Source organism: Lagenorhynchus albirostris, chromosome 9, assembly GCF_949774975.1.
Source record: "Lagenorhynchus albirostris chromosome 9, mLagAlb1.1, whole genome shotgun sequence".
Classification (NCBI taxonomy): Eukaryota; Metazoa; Chordata; class Mammalia; order Artiodactyla; family Delphinidae; genus Lagenorhynchus; species Lagenorhynchus albirostris.
Genome location: NC_083103.1, coordinates 19,968,810 through 19,981,103, shown reverse-complemented (window position 1 = coordinate 19,981,103; position 12,294 = coordinate 19,968,810). Strand labels below are relative to the sequence as shown.

General features: G+C 35.4%; 1 pseudogene; it reads right to left on the bottom strand.

Annotated features, from left to right (window-relative positions):
* Positions 1-1,027: 1,027 nt before the first annotated feature.
* LOC132526466 (cytochrome b-like) lies at positions 1,028-11,671 on the bottom strand (annotated as a pseudogene).
* Positions 11,672-12,294: the final 623 nt, after the last annotated feature.

The following is a 12,294-nucleotide window of genomic DNA, read 5'->3' as shown; positions in this document are numbered from 1 at the left end:
TTTCAGTGCCTTGCTTTAGAGGCTGTTTAAGCTACATCAACTTGCTGTGTACAGGTGGTATTTATATGTCTGTGTTGTGCAGTTTGTGTCAGATTTAGTATTAAATTTTTGATAAAATGGCTAATGAATCTGGGGGATGTCTGTCTATATGGGTGGTGAATATCTAAGTACTTTATTGGTATGATGGGAGTGTTTTTGAGGCTAATCTGTTTTGATGGGAGTTTGTTTTAGATGGGGGTGGGGGGGAAGAGTGGAATGCTATGTCTTTTGTACATGTATACACATATAATATTGTTATGTCCTTTAACCAATGACTGAATTACACACCATGAATTACTGATGCTAGTAAGTAACTTTCAGTTGAAGTCCAGCTACAATTTGCTTGACTGTGTTAAGACCTTTTAAGGTCATAGCTGAGTCCAAGCATCCCCCCTAAAGCTTAAAAAATACCAAATGCATGAAATCACAGTTATGTGTGAGCATGGGCTGATTAGTCATTGGTTCATCGAGATGTCTTATTTAAGGGGTTAGAGTGGGCGATTTTAGGTGAGATGGCCTTGAAGTAAGAACCAGATGTCTGATAAAGTTCATTAATAGAAACCCCGACAGATTATGGGCCCAGAGTGAGAAGAGGGGTACCTGCCAAGCGGGTTGATGGTCCTGGTGATTAAGCTTGTGGTCTAATGGACAGGAAATGCATGTTGACTGGAATTGATTTGATTTAATGTCCTATGTACGATTAATTACCTGTATGTACTATGTAATACTAATAATAGGATGTGCATGGGGTAAGTAATGTACAATTATACATATAATGTAATGTACGTATAAGATGTATATACTTATTAATGTGGTAATACAGGTATGTACTATGTACATAATAGTTTATGATAAAATGGGCTGTTTTGATACTGATATAGTACTTAACAATTCTGTAAATGTCTTATAATATAATTTCAGGGAATAGTTTAAGTAGAATTTCAGGTTTGGGTGCAGGCGGTGAAGCTCGGGGCTTCTTCCTTGAGTCTTAGGGAGGTGTGTTGTTCTCCTTTTCTAGTTTACAAACCAGGATAATATGATATATTACAGAGACTCTTCTTTTCAGGAGATTGTTTTCAGTGATGCTATTTACTGGTTTAGTACTAGAATTAAAAGAAAGTATAAAATAGATGCGAGTTGTCCAATAATGATGAAGGGGTGTTCTACAGTTTGTCCACCAATCCATGTTGGTATTAGTAGGTTTGCCCTAGCACACAAAATAGGAATTGGCTAAGGGGTCGGAATGTTACACTTCATTGTTTGGATGTGTGAAGTATTGGGATAAATGCTAGAATTAGGATTGAGAGTAATAGGGCTAAAACTCCTCCTAGTTTTTTGGGAATTGATCGTAGAATTGCATATGCGAATAGAAAATGTCACTCTGGTTTAATATGCAGTGGTGTGTTGAGTGGGTTTGCTGGGGTGTAGTTGTCAGGGTCTCCTAGCAAGTCGGGTGAAAATAGGACTAGTATTAGTGAGACTAGGATTAGTAGTAGAGTGCCTAGGATGTCTTTAATTGTGTAATAAGGGTGGAATGGAATTTTGTCTATGTCAGATGGGATTCCTGTGGGGTTGTTGGATCCTGTTTCATGGAGAAATAGTAAGTGGACAGCTGTTAGTGCTGTAATGATGAAGGGGAGGATAAAACGAAAAGCGAAGAATCACGTGAGTGTTGCTTTATCTACGGAAAAGCCACCTCAGATCCATTCGACAAGAGTGGTACCAATATATGGGATTGCTGAGAGCAGGTTTGTAATGACTCTTGCCCCTCAGAATGACATTTGTCCTCATGGTAGTACATAGTCTATAAATGCAGTGGCTATAACTGTAAGTAGTAGAATAATTTTCTACTTAACAATCCCTGCTTTAAGATGAAACATCAATCTCAAGGACAAAAAAAAAAAGAGAGGAAAATAGTAGCAAGCATGCTCAAAAGCATATAGTTAGGATATGAAAACAAGGAATTATCATCAAGAGTAAAGGAAATCAAAGTTAACACAGAGCATTTCTGCAAAAATATCTGATAAAAAGTTGATAATGGAGATTAAAAAATCCCACTTAAAAATTTGGAGGGGACATGAAATCCATAATTATACTAAATACTGATGGTATCAAAGAGTTTTCAAAAATTTATCATCAATTAGCATGTCAAAAATATGCTTTAAAATAAAAAATCTATCTTTCCCAATTATAATGAATATGGAATGGATAAAATAGCATAGCACATTTAGAAAATTGAAAAGAATGCCCGCATCTCTGGTAAAACTAACATTATGACCTATTAGGCAGAGAAGGCCTAAAATAATTAAGTCAATCATTTAAATATCTAATTGACATTGGATAAATAAACTAGGGTTATGTCTATACTTAGGGCAATTTAATATTAGTCTTTTCAAAATAAACATTATATATTTATTTTCCTTTTTTAAAAAAGATGTCCACTCATTCATACTTAATTCAACCATTTATTCAACAAATATTTTTCAAAGACCCAATGGGTGTCATGAAATATGAAGAATATTGAAAATTCAGAAGTACATATGATTATGACAAAACCATACCCCTAAGAAGTTTCAACACTATTAAAGAAGGAAAGAAAAACAGAGGATGTTAAAACAAAGTAGAAAAAATGAGAGAAGTGCCTCCACAAGGAGGTTCTACCACAATATTACAGAAACTTAGAAGATGAGTAGCTAATGAAGAAAGCAATTTTGAGGCAGAACACTTTGAAGGATGAGAAGTCAAGGTGGGGATTGGGGGTGGAAGAGTAGAGGTAAGACTTTCCAGGAAAAAGGGATTAGTTAAAAGCATTGATACACATATTTTGCATTTGTAGCCCATATTAGAATACTAGATATTTTTTTAGTAGCACACGTAAAGTGATTAAAAATCTCATAAAAACATTATATGAGAGAATAATAAAGAGAACACAATCACCATACACTGTAACAGCATTCCAAATTGTCTATAAAGGTATCCACAGTTATTGCATTGTTGAATTGGTGGTCCTTCAATATTGTATTACTTTTTGAGTTGAACTGTTTACTGCCCTGACCAAGCTTTCTTATATACTTACAAAGCAATTATTATTGATCCCAGGGAGCAAGGATTTGTCTTTGGTGTGGTTTGACATTACATTTCTTACCTCTGTCTTTCGGCAAATCACATTCTGTTCTACCCCACTTTGAGTGACCTCTGCTAAATAGTCTCTCTAACAGGCCTGATCATAACTGCAAGTATTTTTAGTTATATCAAAACACATTTTTTAAATGGAGCAAAATTTGGCCACATACCTTTGAATTATTTGCTGCTCACTGATGAAGAAACATTGTACTATATTTAATGCATGCTGAGCTCAGCTCATCTGAAACCTATCAGAAACTGAATGGTTGAAGTTCACCTAGAGTATATGTGAAGTTGACTGGTAGAAGTTTGGGAATTAAAAGGGATCAGATTGTAAAGTTTCTTGAATGCTCCACTAAGAAAATTAAGTTCTCTCTACTAAGCAATGGGAAATATAATCAAGCAAGGAATCAATCTACCCAAACTGTGCTTTAGGAAGATTAATCTATGAAGCTAAATATACTATGTAAGCCAAGATAAAATGGAGAGATCAAAGACAGGGTGTTCCATTAGAATGTTGTCTTTGAGAGCAAGTACCAATGCTATTAGCTTAAATAGAAGAGATGGCTGAGGGAATAAAATGAAAGGGAATGTCTAATAAAGTTAAAACGAACCATATCCAACACTACCTGTGATGTAGAAAATCTACAATACGTTCTCTGTTTGGTAACATTTGCTATGATAATTAAGCAGGAGGTGACATCACTTTTATCATTATCAAACCATCATTTTAATTATGTCTAAAATTTGTCTAGATTATAACCAAGTTTGAGGATATCAGTAAATTATGTCCAAGAATATTTTTCTATTACTCTTCAGAGTGAGTTATTAGCTGCTCTGTGTCTTAGGGGATTGCTAATCTTTAAGACTGCCTATGCATTAGCTATTATGGAATCTAGAAAACTATAAGTTAATAGCATTGTTTCCTCTGCTTAATGTGATTTAATGGTAATCAATGTCACTCACCAACTCATTAAAAAGCCTTCTTCACAGCTCATGAAAAACTAAAACCTGGGGGATTTGAAACTTTCCAGTCAATTAAAAGACAACAGTACCCAACCGTTTTTTCCAAATACAATTTAAAATGAGCATATAAAAGCATAGCTAAGTGAAAATATTTATTAGTATTTGGAAACTCTGCTTTAATTTGATATCAATTTTTATAAAGAGGCTTAGTCGTATAAAAGAACAATATATAAATTGAAGCCTATTGTTCAAAGAAAGTTTGAACTTTTGGCACTCACAACTTAAACCAAGAAGTTTAGAACAATCATTCAAAGTTAACTCTGTCAGGGAGGGGAAAATTTCTCTTTAGTTCTTGTGGCTGGACTAATAAAAAATTTGGCACAAGACAGATTAACAGGAGAAAAAGAAATACATTTCAATTCATGTTCATGGAGGTCCCATAGAAATGGGACCTAAGAAGTGGCCAAAGCAGGCAGCTTTTATACTTTTTAGACAAAGAAACAATAAATTTGTGAGCAACTGATAGGGCAAAGAAACCTAGGTTTTGGATGCCCAATTAATGAAGAATCTGAACAGAGTTTGGGCTTGAGGAAATAAATAAGTAACAGGTTTGTTTATACAGGCTACTTATCCCCAAATTCCCTATCTTCCTATCTTTGGTGACAAGGGTATCCTTCTACCTTTAGATACAGGGAGTGCACCTTTCATATGGGAGATTTCCTGTTTTTAGGGAGACAGAAAAGAGGGTCAGAGTGTCCCTCTTGTACTGGCCATTTCTTAAGTCACTTTAATTCAAAATAATAAGTATGCCATTTTGGGGTGGCCTTCCCTGGACCCCAATACTTCTAAACTGCCAAAAAAAATCCTCTTCTCATTCTTAAGGGCATTTCCAATTTGATCTTCTTCAAAGTAGGGAGACAGAACTAAAAGACTATGACTCAAAAGTTGTAAAATAACCTACTGTTGGTAAAAGCAAGTATAATACAACCTCCACCCCAAAATCTGAATTAAATTTCTTGATTAATTCAGTGAAGTTAACTTTTTCATTGTTTTGGCTTTATTCCCTGTTTTGTCTCTGTAGTCTATAATACCATACAACCCACCATATTTTCTTGGAAATGTGGTCTTAACTAGAGGGAATATTTGTGAGATTTGTGGGAAAATTAAGTAAAATTTACCTTTTCCTTCCCATGAGTTTTCATGAACTTTTTCCAGAGGAAAACCATTTTTCAAAGGGGTAAATAGGGACTTCCCTGGTGGTGTAGTGGTTAAGAATCCGCCTGCCAATGCAGGGAACACAGGTTCAATCCCTAGTCCGGGAAGAACCCACATGCCGCAGAGCAACTAAGCCTGTGCTCCACAACTCCTGAGCCTGCGCTCTAGAGCCCACGAGCCACAACTGCTGAGCCCACGTGCCACAACTACTGAAGCCCATGTGCCTAGAGCCTGTGCTCTGTCACAAGAGAAGCCACCACAATGAAGCCCGTGCACTGCAATGGAGACCCAACACAGCCAAAAATAAATAGATAAATAAATAAATTTTTTAAAAGGGGGTAAGTAAAGGGATTTGAGAGCTATATAACTCAGCTACTCTGTGTATACCTGAACACTCCCCACTGCTTCCAAGTGAAGAGGACTGCTGGAGGTGAAGTAGGAAGGGGATTTTTTTCCTTGTATTGAAAGAGCATGCAGTTCTACAGCCAGTTGCACTGGAGCAAATCTTCTTGCTTTATTTGTAGGGAAATTTTAATTGCCAGAACACATAGGAAACTTGTCCTGTCTCACCAGAAAAAGAAAACACAACAAAAAGCAACAACAAAACAGGATTTCCAAAATAGCATTGATTCAATGTCACAGAAAACTTTCCACTTATAGGCTTTTATTCTATTTCTAGCCAACAAAACTTTAAAGTAAGATATAGAAGATACTCTTATATTAATTGTGTTGATATAATTCCATGTTAGAAACTTGTATTGCAATATTAACTTGTAATAATTCCTTTCTTGGCAAATGTAAACACATTTTTATTAAAGATCGTGAGTGGTAACTCTCAGCCCTCTCATGGTATGTCTTAAGAAAGAACTAGTCTTTTAGTCTAAACTATTTTTGAAGAATGGGAAAACACTAGAATGTTTTTAAAGTTATCACTTTCTTATTTCTGTTACAATAGAGGTTGTATGGAAATATTTTCTGACAGTTTGAAATTAAATATAGGCTGCTGGAATAACTAGTTCAATTTTCTTTTTGTGTCTTTTCTGGTAATTAGGATAGAAACAAATATCTAAAGGGGAAAACATACATATTTCCATTTGTACATACATATTCACAAGTGGTATACTCTACAGAGCCAGTTAGAGGAAATGTCTTTAAAAATCTCTTCAAATTCCTGCTAAACACTCCTGATTTGAGTAAGTTCACTAGCTAAAACAAAAATTCATAGGCTCAGATAAACAAAGTTCATATTAATGTAATGCTAATATACAAGCAAAATTGTGATTTTTTTGTTCTTGTTATTGTATATAACTACATTAATTGTGGTCTGGAGAAGTAGCCATTGGATTTGACATTTTCTAGTCAAAGAAGGTAACATTCTCTATGACAAGTGGAGACATAGTTATCAGCTCCTCTACTCTCATCCTTTCAGATTGGATCACACCCTCCGCTGTAATGAATTTCATTATTCAACAAGTTGCCTCCATTGCATATATGCCTCTGTCTGCACAAGGAGTGGGGGAATGGGACAAAAAGAGAAAGACTATCTCACATATGACTAAGGTTGAGGAATTAAACGTTAAAAGTTTTTACCACCCCAAATATTTCCACCGATGATGTATTTTTTGGTTTCTTTTCAAGTTATTACCAGAAAAATGTAGTCTACTAAAATATGTTTATCAAGTAACATTCAATTTTGTTTCTTATTTTCTCTTTGTCAAAGCCTTATGCATCTGCCTATCTCAGCACTTGGTCAGAATGAGATCACCACTTTTGCCACCTCAATTAAACTCCACCATCAAGTATGATAATACCAGCTGATAAGAATCTTATTAATAGCAAGTAAATACAATATTTTAGTAAGCCTGATTGATCATGAAAAGAGGGAAATAAAAACAAAAGGAACTGAAAAATAGCTCCTCTGTGTGACAGGCACTATGAAAAGTGATGATTTCACTGAGTCATCCCATCAACCAAATGAACCAAGTACTGCTTTTATACAGATTTTACAGTTGAAGAAATTGAGTCTTAGAGAACATATCTTCTAAGATTCCGGAGATAGTGAATGTGGGATACAAGCTTAACATGCATGCAGTCTGATGACAGAACCCCACATGCTTACTCAGTAAGATACATTAATTTGAACAGATTTATCACAGATAAGTATACTGTTTCCATTAGCCCTTAAAAACTCACATTATTAACTTATAGTTCTTAGGAGAATCAATGCTATAAACTGCTAAGTAAAAGAACTGCTAGTCCCTAAACCCTCCTTTCTCACTGAAATAATAAATTGGTTTAAGAGATGATCTGTAAATTCTTTATTAAGATTTTTTTGCTTTTGTTAGTGTTTTAGTTTTTTTACGTGAACAAGCCAATGACTGGGCAAGGACACAAGTGAACAAGATTTAGATGATGTAAATTTTTTCCTGCAAAAGTTCACTATGGAGAGAAAAAGACTAAAAAATCAAATGTCTGTAATTTATATAATTGGAGATCCATTTTACAAAAATGTAAATAGCTTGAGCAATTTTTAATACTGCAACTCTGCTCTTTTAAAAAATTTTTGGCCTTTAACGTGTTGCTGAAGAGATCTTCTGTTTCCACAGAAAAGCACTTGACATAGGTAAAACAATTTTACTACAACAAGACATCTCTATTTTTTATTGTAATGTCATTCACTTTAGATGCAACTTTAGTGTTTACTTTTTTAAGACAGTGTTTTAAACCAAATATGTGAAAAGCTAACAGGGGCTTTGATACTAAAATATGTTCAATATAACCTTAGTAGTGACTGTAAATCATTTTGTTCAATTTAACTTTAGCTCTAGGATATATGGAGCACTTATTCATTTGTAAGTCTTAAATAATCATTTATTGATCATGTCTTAGTCATTACGCTGGACAATGGGGATACAATGAGGTAAGAAATTAAAAATAAAATCTGTCGTTCATGATCATTATTGTTCTATAGAGTAGACAGTGAAACAAACAATTATCATATAATATGTTCATTCTATAGTAGAATTTGATATAGGGTATCATGAGAACATTCAGATGAGGGGAGCTGATTTTGTTTAGTGTTTGTACTAGGTTGCATAGTGCCCCTTCCCTGCCCCCCAACTCATGTCCATCTGGAAACTCAGAATGTGACCTTATTTGGAAACAGTCTCTGCAAATATAATTAGTTAAGATGAGGTCATACTGGATTAGGGTAGGCTCTAAATCCAGTGACTTATGTCCTTATTATGGAGGGGGAAATTTGAATACAAAGACATAGAGAGGGAAGATAGCCTTTGAAGAAGGATGTAGAAACTGGAGTTATGCCGTCCCAAGTCAAGGAATGCCTGAGGCCTTTGGAAACTGGAAGAGGCAAGAAAGGTTTCTTCCTTAGAGCTTTGAGACAGAACCTGGACTTGCTTATATCTTCTAGCCTCCAGAACTGTGAGAGAATAAATTTCTCTAGTGGTAAGTCTCCTAATTTTTGGTAATTCCTACAGTGACCTTCAGAAACGAATACAGATCTTGGTACCAGAAGTTGTATAGCTATTTAACAAACACCTAAAAATGTGGAAGTAGCTAGGAATTGGCTAGAAAGGCTGGAAAAATTTTGAGGAGCATGATTAAAAAATCTTAGATTGCCTTGAGAAGGCGGTTTATAGAAATATGAATGTTATAGGCAAATCTGGTGGGAGATCAGAAAGAGTAAAGAATAAACAGTAAGTTAGAGAAATCTTCTGTTGTCTTAAATTACATATATCATCATTCACAGAATCAACAGGTAGAAATATGAACATTAAAGATGTTTCTAGTGAAGTCTCAGAAGGAAAGAGGAAACTTATTACTGGACATTAGATGGCAAGTGATCTTGTTATAGTGGCAGAAAACTTGACTGAATCGAGTTCTAGTATTGTGTGGAAAGTATAACTTGTAAACTATGAACTTGGATATTTAGCTAAGGAGATTCCCACCAAGCTCTGGAATGGGTGGCCTGTTTGCTAATTTAGTTTATAGCAAAAAGATAAATTGAGAAAAGAACTGTTAAGTAAAAATGAACCAGTATTTGATGATTTGGAAAATTTTCACCCTATTGAGATAGAATGCTTGGGAAACATGTCCATGGTTGTGCCTTAGTAACTTTTGCTGAGGAGATTATGTGTGTGACACATGGATACAGTCACCCAGATCATGGGTGGTGGGTTATGGAATAGAGACGGGTTATGCAGGCACGATCTTTAAAGAACCTTCTTGTTTAATGGTATGGATTCCTTAATGGTATGGATTCCTTCAACATACATGGTAAACTGACAAGTTTTTTTTTCACGTTCTCATCAATTCATGGAGGGAGGGGAATGAAAATACAAAGAGAAAAAGGAAACATGCAAACTGTCTGTTAAAGAAGAGCTTGTTCTTGTATTTTTAAATGCATCCTAGTATCAAATCATGGCGGTGTTAATACTTCCTGCATTATATTTAAAATATGATGTGACCCGTTTTGTTTTAACACGTTACTATTTACAATATGCCAACCCCTGCAACGATTGCATAATGGCAACGGTGTTAGATGCCCACTTGAAAACATGCGAGGGTTACCTCGCTTTCCAGAAATTCTCTGAGAGGTGCTCAAACAAAACGGCCCAGGGCTTCCCTGGTGGCACAGTGGTTACGAATCCATCTGCCAATGCAGGGGACACGGGTTCGAGCCCTGGTCCGGGAAGATCCCACATGCCGTGGAACGACTAAGCCTGTGCACCACCTGACAAGATTTTTGAGAATGTTTCATCAACAGAAACACTGTCAGCTTGAACTGAAGGGGATAGAAACAGCATGAAATGAAGGAAGGCTGTTGGTCTTCTAGGATTATAGGCAGGAAACAAGTTGAAAAAACTACAGGTACAATCATGAGCTACCCTTCAAACAAAAGCAAAATTACTTTGAGGAAAGAAGCAGAAGCCAGATAGGTCGACCCAAAGGCACAAATAATGGACTTAGTTCTGTAGGCCCAGAGGATGAGCTGTTGAGGCCTCCTTACACCCAAAAAAAGACCTTCCATAAATCCAAAGGGACATCAAACCAGAGAATTATTCTCAAATTGTGAAACCTAATGGAATTTACTTTGCTGAATTCCAAAAATGCTTTGGGTCAGTAACTCCTTTATTCTTTTCATGTTCGCCAGTTCAAAATACAAATGTCTATCCCATGCCAGTTCTATAACTTGTACTTTGGAATCAGATAATTTTTCCAGTTTCACAGGTACAAAGATGGTGAGAAATTTTCCCCTAGGATTAATCATATCCAGAATCTCACCTGTAGATGATTTAGGTTATTATTAACTTTTTAAATTTAGAGTACTTAGATAATGAAATTTGAAAAATTTTAATTTGATATGTATGTGAGATTTTGGTATAGAGTTAATGCTCAAAGAGATCAAGACTTTTGGGATGTTGGGATTGAATGAATGTATCTTGCATGTAGGATGATGTGAATTTTTGGTGGCCATAGGGTGGACTCTACTGGGTTGAATAGCATCTCCTAAAAATTCATGTCCACCCAGATCCTCAGAATGTGACCTTATTTGGAAATAGGGTCTTTGCAGATTTAATTAGTTAAGATAAAGTCATACTGGTTAAAGTGACTCTAATTTCAGTATGACTGGTGTTCTTTTAAGAAGAAAATTTGGTTAGAGAGAAAGAGACACACATAGGGAGAAGACAGCCACGTGAAGACAAAGGTTGAGATTGGAGTTCTGCTGCCCCAAGGTAAGGAATGCCTGAGACCACCAGAAATTGGAAGAGGCAAAGAAGGAGTCTTTAAAACCCTCACAAAGGACAGGTCCCTGCCAACACCTTGATTTCAGAGGTATAGCTTCCAGAACTATGAGATAATACATTTCTGTTGTTGTAAGACAACAAGTTTGTGGTCATTTGTTTTAACAGTCTGAGTAAACTAATACCGTGTAGAATAGATCAAGGAAGGCTTCACAGGGAAGGAATATTCAAACTGGCTTTTGAAGAATAATTATGTTTTTTTACAGGCAGGAAAGACTAAGATGTTTAAGAAATGGATGCCCAAGTCTTAAAAAAAAAAAAAGATATGTTTAATTTCTAAAGCAAATGGTGGCTTCTGGAGTTTCACAAGAGTAATACAAAAGTAATAACATGTCAGCTGTCACATTTATAAGATTGAATACCATTGGGGCAAATTTGTCATGAAACACCCAGCGATACGGCCTTTGTATGTCGTAACTTTTTAAGAAACTGCTGAACTGTTTTCCAAGGTGGTGATATAATTTGAAATCCCCACCTGCATAATAGTTCCAATTTTTCCACATCCTTGACAATTCATGATATAGATAGTCTTTTCAATTTTAGCCATGGAGGTAAAGTGGTATTTTATTGTGACATTAATTTGCATTTTCCTAATGACTAATGATGTTAAACATCTTTTTATTTTTGCTATTTAAAAACAAAATAAAGTAAGTCGAATTCAATGACTTACTTTAGGTAAGGTAGGTCTTAAGGTAAGACTCCGACCTCATTAGAAATAAAGGGAGACAAATTCATCTTTCACAAACTACTGCATTACTGCATATTTTTGTTTGAATCCCTCTACTCCTGATCAAAACTGTCCCTAGAGTTTAGTAAAAAAGAAAAAATGAAGACACGTGCGAATATTTTTACAAATATTCTTGATCTTAAAGACTTGCTCTCCTTGATACTCACTAAAAGATCTTATACTTAAATTCTCAGTTTGGGCCCTTTCTGCTAGGTTTTCTTGTTTTTCTTCCTTAGTTGCTTCCAAACTTATTTAAAGCATTCTTTTTGTCCTTTAATTTTTATTCATTTATTATTTTTTAAATAAATTTATTTATTTATTTTTGGCTGTGTTGGGTCTTCATCGCTGTGCACAGGCTTTCTCTAGTTGCGGTGTACGGGCTTCTCATTGAGGTGGATT